Genomic DNA, 12,886 nt, shown 5'->3' on the forward strand with positions numbered 1-12,886 from the left:
GGCTAAAACTATGGCAGACATAGTTTAAGTGAAAAACCCAAATATCAGCAAAACAAGATCATCAAAAACTATATATAAGTCAATTGTATTTCATTCTTTATTGTTAAAGAGATATCATTGTTGAAAATGCACCTACATCCAAGTGAGCAACACAGGCCTTTTACAGCCTCTAAAGCTTTTGTAATCTTGTTTAGTGGAATGACAAAAGGTTGTTATAACAGCCAACACGATCAGTTTAGAATAGCACATAATTCTATAAGATTACAATGACAGACAACGGTACAAGTAAACCAATTAAGAAACAATACTGAATCGAAGCATGCTCGCAGTTAATCTAATCAATCTTTCGTTATGTAATTCATGCATTCTTTACACGAAGGGAAGATAGGATTGTATAATACAAAAACAATATACCATGGGTTTTATGATTGGAAACAAAATACAGTGACATTATTCCTTATCATGTGAAATCTTTTTTTAAAATTGAGATATCCTACTTCCATGTTGAAATTAATTGTATAGTGTAGTCATGTTAGTTTGCAGTAGTTAAAAAGGAGAAAAAAATGGCCTCCAGAACAACTAAAACAACAACAAAGACCTGTCCTATAATATCTGCTTGCAGACGAATTAATGTCGAAGTGTTTTATCGTCAAGATTAAAATAAAGACTATATTGGTCAGATGGAATTAAATAAACAAAAATAGATTTTCAGTGACAAATACCAATATTCTTTTCTTGATACAAACAAAGGTCTAGCTTGACACTGCCGTACTTGAATCGATTTATAGCCGGGTGTCTTATTGAATGACACTGACTGATGAAAATGGATAGTCTGCTGAAACTTGTTAATATGTCAGTGTTGACGTTGTATACAAAATTGTATTATGATCTGACATCTAAAATGTGTCGTCGTTATTATCTTGGGTACACCGCTTCCATTTTAGCTTATCAAATGTTTCTGTCGAAGTATACGTATCTATTTTGTAAAGTATTTAGAATATGTGTATACGGAGCTGAACGTACGATATTTATGTAAACAATTATTCAAAGATGAAATTTGTGCATTTGTCCACTTGTCTTCTTTATCTGGGGGAAAAACAGGATTTATTCATCTGTCAAACTGATCTGAAATATTAATTCACAAATAAGACTAATGAAAGTGGCACACATCAATTATGTAGGCTAAGTGCTTTTTCCTATCTCGGGAATCAACTTTAGCAACACATCACTTGAAAAAAAACTTTAAAAATCCATAAAGTTAAATAGTTAATGCTTATTCTTAGCGATGGTTTAATGCACATTTCTTATAGATTGTACTGAATAAATCGTTTTGGTAAAGGAAAAAAATAAATAATATGACCTGTCTTTTAAAAAGTCAGAAATTCACTATGAATTGAGCACAGAGGATGTAGAAATCGTTGGTAACTGAAAATGACAAATATTAATATTGAACAGATACCTTTGTTTTTTGGAGTATAATTTTAAAAAGCTTTCATTAATATGTTTGTTTGCGCTGAACACTTCTTACAGCGACCTCAACAATAACATGGTGGCATTTTTTTAAAAATTCTTGGTGCAAGGAGCCGGAATTTTATTTCAGCTCACACATGGAAACGCCTCTCCGCGCAACTTACAACCTGAGGGTTTGGTAGGTTGATAGCCTACATATTGCAGATGATCAATTTACTTAGATCATACAACCATTCAGCACCGACTGCTTTAATTTGAATAGGACCTCTAGAATATCAATATTTGAATATTGTGTAGGGTATAGTTTACACATGCATGCCTTCTTTGAATGTCTCAACACTTTAAGCCGACGATTTCTCAGCATTTTATTATGCCAATATCCATTTTTCTTGAAAATAGGTGACTGCATATACATACACATGCAATTCAGAAACTGTTGTTATTGTTTAATCTGTCGTGTGTCTACTGTTAGTTCTATTTCAAATGATTATTTTTATTGGGAATTAATACGCGGGAAAACACGTTAAAAGCTCTTTGTATTCATTATTCATGTTATTATCATTATGTCTACTGAACTTCAAGGAAGTCGGCCACTTTAATTAGATTATTACATGACCAATTCTGTTAGCATGTACTTTATACAATCAAACCAATTGCTCTGTGTAATCTGTTTGTAACATGCAAAACCATGACACATCATAAACAGTCATGCAAAACCAATGACACATCATAAACAGTCACTGTGACATGCAAAACCATGACACCCCAAAAACAGTCCATGCAACATGCTAAACCATGATAAAAATTAGTCACTTGTACTATGCAAAACCATGACACATTATAAACTGGTCCCCATTATATTTTTAAACAACTTTCGTTTCATTATTGTAGTCTCCTTCTGTGGTTTTGAGCAAAATTCACAACCCTACTTAAAAGGAATATCATTAAAGTTTTTGGGTCAGCGTTTAATTTCGTCGGGCCAGAGTTTTGAAATACTTCTTCGGTCAAATGAGAAAACTTTTCAACATCCATTATACATCTTCCTTTTTGTTCTTTTCTTGAATTTTCACGAAATAAAGTGCATGACAAATTTTTGACGACATTCACCGCGTTCATTATTATGCAAATTTTTTGTGGAAAAAAAATATTTTGAACTTTTGTTTTTTATATGAAGTAAATGTTGAAATATTTTCATTAATACAATCAGATTTTGAGGAATGATTGCTTGAGTGTTTTTGTAATATTTTAAAAATATTTTTTTCCACCTTTCTCTCTGTAGAAGTATGATACGTAGATTTATTATGAAGTTATATCATTTAAGTGTTTCCTCCTACTAACTTTGGCATTAAAACTTTAAAACACGTGGGCAACAATTAATACTGACCATGAACAAAAATTATATCAGCAAGAACACATTGCATGAAAACATGTTTTGGTTGGGGAATTTTACTCAATGCTCTTCAACTTCGTACTTTATTTGGCCTTTTTAACTTTTTTGGATTCGAGCGTCACTGATGAGTCTTTTGTAGACGAAACGCGCGTCTGGCGTATATACAAAATTTAGTCCTTGTATCTACGATGAGTTTATTTACTAAGGTAGTACAGAAGCAATAAAATTTCATTTCAAAGGATATAATTTTTGTGTTTTATTAAATTATTTGAATAACCTAAAAACAAAATTGCTTTTGATAAAATTAAGTCTGGATTTTATTGATGAATATATATTGCTAGTTAGTACGGAGTATCTATTTTCTTACAAATCAACAAAACTAATACGATGACCATATCATCGTCACTTCGAAATCATGAAATGAGAGTACTAGTTACTTATCGTTTATATTATAATTTATAAAAGAACCGAGTTTTAATGTTTCCCGCGTTACACATAATATGTTATCTATCCAAGAGCGATAACTCAAAAAACTTTTTATAATTATTTTAAGCTATTAATTTAGGAACCCCCATTGTATTGTAATGTTAGAACATCTTCAACAGTGCTATTTTACTGACTACACATTGATATGCAATAAGACTTGAAGTCTTTTCAATGACCCCTATGGCATACGTATGTTCATTTAATGTATTTAAGAGCCTCAAAAGTCGAGTGGTTTAAGGAGTGCATCTTCAGTGATTACTAACATGTCGAGTGGTTTAAGGAGTGCATCTTCAGTGATTACTAACATGTCGAGTGGTTTAAGTAGTACATCTTCAGTGATTACTAACATGTCGAGTGGTTTAAGGAGTGCATCTTCAGTGATTACTAACATGTCGAGTGGTTTAAGTAGTACATCTTCAGTGATTACTAACATGTCAACACTGTGGTATGATTCGGACCCACTAGAAATGCCAGTTATTCTGTTATTGGTCGAGATTCTCTACGAGTACTCCGGCTTTCTAAACTCAACAACACCTGTAAACATTGATTGTGGCATTAAACACCAACAGTTAATCAACCATAATTGTAATCCTATAAAATTATATTGTAAGGTGTACAAGGTAAAACTTACTAACTGAAATTATCGAGCAGTTCAAGACACTGAAATATAAAAAAAAAAAGTGACGAAGAGTTATCATTTGTGGCACGAAAAGAACACATACCAAAACTTCATTCGAATGTCTATATGTCCCTTTACGACGTACAAATATATTCTCAAATGTTCATAAAAAATGAGAGCCATAATATTTTTTAAGCACAACATCGCATAACACAACAATAAAACTACTTAAAACTTCTGAGTTATATAAAATTAAACTAAATTATGAAAGCTCTATCGCAATATGTGTCGGACCCATTTGTTTGATAGTGGGTTGCTTAACCTCCAAATGTCACAAACAATTAATCAATTATCACTCATTCATCATTAAACCAAACAAACAAAAAATTCCTATAATTTAACATAGTCATGATGAATATATTTTTTTTTATTTTCACACCTAATTAGTATTACATTATGGTTACTATCTTACTATAATCTATTATTTGTTTGTTATATCAATCATAATAAGTATATAAAATATCATAGGTATTTAGATGTATTATATTTCAATTTATAATAAGAACAATGCTATTTAGTAGAACATACATAAGATTGAGGGAAGTCCTTAGACCACATAATTTGAAATTTACTTAAGACGTATTGATTCTTTATGGGATGGTCCTACATGTATCATAGTGTCTATATTATGATATAAGGTTTCATTCAGCAAACAAGGACACTACGTTTTTTGGTTTTGGTAGACTGTTGAGTGATTGGCCACCATACCACATTTTTTTAAATAAGAGATATTGGATGAGATATCACTCTATGTTTCATATAAAGAATGTATCATTTATGATTTTTGAGTGTTCCTTGTGAAGATTAATCCAAAAAAGCGCGTCGAACGCATAAAATTATTAAAGTGTTGTTTTCATTTTTTTGTGGACATTATAAAGTGATATTTACTGAATTTTGCAAATCTTAGTGTCTTTTGGTATCCACTTGTTTCACATCTCCCAGGAGAAGTAAGTTTGAAAGTAACTCCCAAGCTCTGTTTTAATTGAATATAAAATGCAAGTCATTAGTTTAATTGCTTTGCTGTTTATAATGATGATAGATATTTCGTGTCAGACAAAGTAATATAACGTTATAAATGTCAGGCGACAGATACCAAATGGACATTCAAACTCAGGCGACAGATACCAAATGGACATTCGAACTCATGATATAGGCGACAGATACCAAATGGACATTCAAACTCATGATATAGGCGACAGATACCAAATGGACATTCAAATTCATGATATAGGCGACAGATACCAAATGGACATTCAAACTCATAAGTCGAAAATAATCTGACAATGTCATGGCAAAATAAAAAAAGACCGAAAACAAACAGCGGCTTACAAAACTTAATTTAGAAATTAATGACTGAGGAACCCTACCGAAATTGCAATTCATGATCAGAGATTCAATCGTTTCGTAGAATTCGAAATATTTTAGTTTATATCTAATGCACAAATTTAAATGGAAATTTATATTTGATTCCAATGATTCTCCATTCGATTGAACATGAATTTCAGTTTTACATCAATTATATTTTTATCCCTACCATTTATTCAAACATCTGATTAAAGAATTTTCAGTTTAACACGAGATGTAGAAGACATGGTTACGTGTTTTCTGTAGAAAGAAGTATATCTTTATGATTAAAGGTAGTTCAAGGTAAAAAAAAAAACACCAACACAACGACTTTATGTCATATTATTCAGTGTATCAACAGAATTTGGGTGACTAAATAAATTCTAGGCAATAATATGTTTTGATGGAATTGTCCAGTACAATTTTCTATGAGTTTGACTGTCCCTCTGGTATCATTCGTCCCTCTGGTATCATTCGTCCCTCTGGTATCATTTGTCCCTCTTTTCTAACTGTTATAGAAGTTCAATGTCAAGAAGACGTCTCCAAGTTTTCTTTCGATCAGCAAATGTGTCAATTACAGTCTGAATCGTGGATCTACACAGGAAAATAACTGAACATGAACCTTCTCATTAATAATTAATAATAGCGATCTTCGAAACTGAAACGGAATGTAGAAGGGGATGTTACTGGTGTGCCTGTTGTAAACACTTAAAATACAATGCCTACTGACCATACATTGATTTAACATATAACCTCGATCTGAAATATTGAAACCAAGGTATCATAAAATTAACATTATTTTGCAGTCTAAAATCATAAATTTGTTGGCTGCCCTTGGTTTAATTCTTCCAGTAGATTCTTGACCTTGATGTGACAGTTCCCAACTATTCTATTCTATTCTATTATACCATATAGTGACCGCCTTCAACAAATTGAAAATTATCTTTGGCTCAGAATATAAAACAAGATAAATAAAACTTTTATTTTGGCCGAAAATTATTGTACAAAAGAAAAGAAAAAAGAAAAAAAAAAAGAAGAGAAAAATAACTAAAATTTTTTTTTTTAAAACAAAACAAAACACTCTTCGAATAGCAATAAATCAGACCCACAAACTGATATACACTTGTGTAAGCCTGACGAGACTCAAGAAATCAAAACGATACTTTCTTGTAAATCTCCTACTGAAGATCCAAAGAATATGTTACTTCGTTGAAAATCTTCTGACTCAACGAATAAAGAACTTCATTGTAAGCCACATACTAGAATGGTTATCTACAAAATATGAACAAAGAAAAAAAATTAACATACTACAAATTACAACTACTTAATTAAACATATACAATTTACAAATGCGAAATGACATGAATAAAACACATTCTAAGCTGGACAACTCCAGCTTCATTTAAATGCAAACCTCCATCTTTAATTGCAAATAAATCTCTTTTAGGAGAGCCCTTTAATAAAAATCGTCTATAAGACTTAATGAAACTTATTTTCTCATCTTTACAAATACCAACTAAGGCTTTATTAATCTGAACAACCTTATTTCCTAACTGAACAAAATCAACTGGTCGCGGTAAAATAGAAGATATCAATATATTTATGTCTCTATTTCTATTTCTTATACTATTCAAATTTCTAAATTAACATAAAATAATCTCTAGAGTATGTTTCTCTACATCATTGGTACCAAAATGTAAAATAACACGAGAAAAGCTATCAAAATCATGAAGATTCATATACTCCTTATCAATAACATATTTAATATAACTAATCGAAAATATATCTAATAATGATTACAAAGTTACTTAAAAGTACTCACTGAACATATACTATAGATAGTAGAGAATTTCGAAATGTTGAAGAAAACGAACTTCGCATATAACTATGCGTTTTTAGATTTAAAAACTATACGATTATGTCACAGGAGGGAACTTACAACAAGACATAGATTGAAAAATGTACAATTTTTACAAAAATACGAAAAATTAAAGAAATAAAATGTTTTGTATAATAAAGTAAGATGTTGTAATTGAGTTAATATTGATGCTTTGAAATTGAAGATTTAAAAGAGTCTACTAAAGTGCAATTTACAACGTTATCCGGTAGTTTGTTCCAGTCGGTAATAGTTCTTGGAAAATAAGATTCTTTTCTGTACTGTAGATAGAAGATAGTTGATATTCGAATACAACATTTTAAAGAACATTTTACCCTCAACAAAAACTATAAAAACCCTATTTCGCGTATCAAAAATAAACTAACAGAACTAGCCAAGGAATTTGTTTTTGTTCCGGCTGATAAAGCTGCTAATAATATCATTATTGTTTGACGTAAATTTTATATAGAGGTTCTGCAAAAGGAAATCACCAATTCACCAACATTCCAACTGACTTCATTTTCAGAAAACGACATCTGTAACAAACATAAACTTTTAGCTACTTCTTTACAAGCAGAACCAAACACAATGAAAGTCCCAACTATGTACTGGCTTCCGAAGCTGCACAAAAAACCTTACAAATATAGATTTATTTCATCTTCCAGCCATTGTTCAACTACTAAATTGTCTGTTTTACTTACTAGTACACTTGGTACAATAAAAAACCTGATAATAAATTGTTCAAATAAGGCCTTTGAAAATAGTGGAATTAATTACTTTTGGAGTGTCAAAAACTCGTTGGAAGTACTTGATAAATTGCATGCATATATTGGTGATTTTGAATCTGTTCAAAGTTTTGATTTTTCTACCCTATATACCACTTTGCCTCATATTCTTATTAAGAAAAAATTCACATCCCTAATTAACTGGGTATTTAAAAAGTCGAAATGCGAGTACATATGTTCAAACTCTTTTAGATCATTTTTTAGTAGCAATAAACAAAAGAACTATGTCAATTGGACATGCTTTGATACTATTTATGCACTTGAATTTTTACTTGATAACATTTTTGTTCGATTTGGAGATTCCGTATATCGTCAAGTTATTGGAATTCCAATGGGGACTAACTGTGCACCACTTATTGCGGACCTGTTTTTGTATTGTTATGAGTTACAATTTATGACTAAAATTAGCAAAGACCCATCAAAACAACATTTGATACAAAAATTTAACAATACTTTTAGATATTTGGATGATATATTGGCTCTAAATAATGACGACTTCAGTATGTATACTAAAGAAATTTATCCTGTAGAACTTACTTTAAATAAAGCTAATGATAACAATGACCACTGCCCTTTCCTCGATCTTGATATCTATATCATAAACGGGAAGCTTAATACAAAAATTTATGATAAAAGAGATGATTTTTCATTTCCTATTGTTAATTATCCATTTTTAGATGGTGACGTTCCCTTGTCACCATCTTATGGTGTTTATATATCTCAACTTGTACGATTCGCTCGTGTATGTAACAATGTATTAGACTTTAGCGAGAGAAATTTATGTATTACTGAAAAATTATTACACCAGGGTTTTCGATATCACAAACTGGTCAAAACATTTACTAAATTTTATCACCGGTATAAGGAAATAATTCGTAAATATAACTCAACATGCAGACATCTTATACGTTCAGGTATTTCACATCCAAAATTTTATGGAAATATTCTTTATAAAGCACAAAAATGTCAGTATTCTCCTCAGAAACTAACAAAACCTTTAAATAGACTTATTAAAAGGGGATATAGTTACGATACTGTTGTCAGGTCATTAAAGATTGCATATTTTGGCTTTAACATTGATTCACTGATAGGGTCTTTGCATCGGAACTAAACACATTTATTTCTAAAAAAAACAGTTGTTGGCATGACACGGGTTATGTTCTTCTCATATATTTTATGATAGTATGATACTAAACCCCTAACGGGAGGGATTGTACCTGATATTCATATGATGAAGACATAATCTTTCAATCAGTTTAATTGAGGTCTGGAGCTGGCATGTCAGTTAACTGCTAGTAGTCTGTTGTTATTTATGTATTATTGTCATTTTATTTATTTTCTTTTGTTACATCTTTTGACATCAGACTCGGACTTCTCTTGAACTGAATTTTAATGTGCGTATTGTTATTGTTTTACTTTTCTACATTGGCTAGAGGTATAGGGGGAGGGTTGAGATCTCATAAACATGTTTAACCCCGCCGCAATTTTGCGCCTGTCCCAAGTCAGGAGCCTCTGGCCTTTGTTAGTCTTGTATGATTTTAAATTTTAGTTTCTTGTGTATAATTCGGAGTTTAGTATGACGTCCATTATCACTGTACTATTATGCATATTTTAGGGGCCAGCTGAAGGACACCTACGGGTGCGGGAATTCTCGCTACATTGAAGACCCATTGGTTGCCTTCGGCTGTTGTTTGCTCTATGGTCGGGTGGTTGTCGCTTTGATATATTCACCATTTCCTTTCTCAATTTTATGTGTTGTGCAGGATTGAATTTGGAAGCTGTTCGAATTAGAATGTCTTGTTTGTCTTTTTTGTGGAATTAATTTATTATTTTTAGAAATTGCAACCTTTTCGTGTTCAATTTTGTAAAGCATTACTAATCTTGCGTCTTTTCTTCTGTCAGAGAGACTGCGACATTCAAGATGTTGTAACATGTTACCAACGCTTGAGGTGTTTCTGTATTCGTTGGTAACAAAACGCGCAGCCCTCCTTTGAACTTTTTCAATGCTATCTATGTCTTGTTGTAAGTATGGATCCCAAACAGAGCAAGCATACTCTAGTGATGGTCTTACTAGGGACGTACATGCTTGCTCTTTAATGGATGTTGAACTTATGTTCAGGTTCCTCCTTAGAAAGCCTAGTGTGCTATTAGCTTTCTTGCATATGTTGTTTATATGCACATCCCATTTAAGGTTGAAACTGATGGTGACCCCCAGATATTTTGCTGTTGTTACATGTTCAAATGAATGATTGTGTAATGTGTAGTTAAATGTGATTGTTTTTTATTTCTATTTCTGGTGACTGAAATTACATTACACTTATCTGGGTGGAATGCCATTTTCCAAGTACATTGTAGTTTCCCACGAAGCCAGTTTGTCAAGATCTTTTTGTAATGTTGATGCATCGGAATTTGATTTTGTTGCCAAATAAACTATTGTTTCGTCTGCAAATAAACGTACTGTAGATGTTAGACCAGTTGGAATGTCATTAATATAGTACAAGAAGAGACTTGGTCCAAGAACTGACCCCTGTGGAACCCCTGACTCAACTGCCACATACTCAGATTTCCCCCCTCTAGAACTACTGCCTGTTTGCGATTGCTAAGAAAAATTTGTATCCAGTAATTTAATTCACCCTGCATCCCGTAATGATGAAGCTTATTAGTTAGAAAAGAATGTGAAACTTTATCGAATGCTTTAGAAAAATTCATGACCAAGATATCTGTTTGTTAACCGTTTTCCATGGTATGAGGTTTGCTCATTGTTGAAGGCCGTACGGTGACCTATAGTTGTTAATGTCTGTGTCATTTTGGTCTCTTGTGGACAGTTGCCTCATTGGGAATCATACCCATCTTCTCTTTTTATAAATGAGACATCGTCTATAAATTCTAGTAGTTGTGTTTTGCAGGATCGACTTCTGCGAAATTCATGCTGTAGGAGATATAAAATGTTGTGATTATCTGCATGTTTCATGATGTGTTTAACTACGATGTGTTCTAAAAGTTTGCAACAAATACATGTGAGTGATATAGGACGGTAGTTTTCAGGGTTATAGGTTTGGCCTTTTTTGTATACAGGAGAGACATGGGCAGTTTTCCAGTCATCTGGAACAACACCTGTTTTAATTGACTTCTCAAAGATAATGGTAAGTATGGGTGCAATTTCATTTGAAAGTTCTTTTAAAAATCTCTAATTTCATCTGGTCCTGCTGCTTTGTTCGGATTTAAATTATGTAAAAGATTTTGTATACCTTTTGTTTTTATTATTAATTTTGATATGGGTGGAAAAGCAGTATTCTGTGGCATGTTACACTGTTTGACAAATTCTGTATGGTAAATATTAGATGCTGATGTGAATACAGAATGGAACTATGCATTAAGTGACCCAGCTTTTTGTAGTGGATCAGTTAGGAGTTTGCCATCTTGTTTAATTTCAGTAATTCCACTACAATCAGGTTTTTTTATGTTTAATGTAGGTCCAAATTTTTTTCATAGTGCCAAAATTTGTTTCATCTTGTGGTGGTAATATGATGCTTTCAATGTATTCCCAGTATGCTTTTCGTATACTTTTCTGCGCCTGGTGTTTAAACTCTTTGTATTTTTTAGCAAGTGATGCATTCCCAGATTTTTTTGATTTTTTATAAAGTCTATCTCTTTTTCTAATGAGCCGTTTTGTTTCCATTGTGACCCATAGGTGACCGTCCTTTGTTTTTGCTGTTTTATGTGGGATGTGATCTTTCACTGCTTTTGTGATTGTTGTTTTAAAAGAGTCCCACATTTCATTTACACAAAGATGTTGCTGATTGTCAAAGAGAGGTTTATATAAGGTGTTTATTTCTTGTTTAATTGTGCTCCAGTTTGCTTTTTTGTATAATGGAATTATTCTTGTTGCTGACCCACTGTCAGATGAAGCTCGACCTTGGATATGTTTGTAATTACAAGTAGCTTCATGAGTGATTGGTTGTTACAATTATGATAAAAAATATAAGGACAAATTTTCATAATTCTGTTGATTAGGTAACATCGATAACTTGACATTTGAAAAAAAAAATTCCAATGCAAATTTAATGAAATTGATTAAATTGATAGAGCAATAAAACGTAGTTACTTGTACTGTAATTTGAAATGCTGACATCATTGGAGGAAATATAGTAGGAGATTTATCAGTATAACAATTAGTTTCACATTTTAACATATTATTATTTTATTTCGCTTCAATATTATTGTGAACTTGGGTACAAAACAGTAAAAAAAAGACAAACGAGAAATGAACTACTATTCATTATATATATACCTCTGACTAACAGATGGAATCATTAAAGAAACTGTCCATATTTATCATATATATGAGTCTTATTTCATATTTAAAACACATTCGATTTTTTTTTAATGATGATCTATCCACTTTCAACAGGTTCCTCCTTCTTCTGTTAAATATTACAAGAATGAATACTTTTCACTATAAACTGAAAAGGAAAAATCAGTATATTACTACATACTGATTAGCGTAATTCAAATACGAGGGGAAATTCATATTGACAACAAAATTTATTAAACAATCCACTATTTATTATGTTGTGCTGATAACAAGTCATTACCATATACCATCGTGATGACATGGAAATGTCACACTGGGTGGATAAAGCGATCTTAAATCCATCATGTGAGATACCACAAATTGATGCACACAAATGTGAGGTTTTTAGTCATTCAAGGAACAACGAAGTTTGATATCTGATTACGATTTTATACATTCTGTAAACTATAGCTTTATTAGGTTATGATGTTAAACGTGTATAGGCTGGAAGAAACTACTCATAACAGAAATATTAACATAATAAGATCTCACAAACATGTTT

The sequence above is a fragment of the Mytilus edulis genome, chromosome 4 (genome assembly GCF_963676685.1).
Source record: "Mytilus edulis chromosome 4, xbMytEdul2.2, whole genome shotgun sequence".
Taxonomy (NCBI): Eukaryota; Metazoa; Mollusca; class Bivalvia; order Mytilida; family Mytilidae; genus Mytilus; species Mytilus edulis.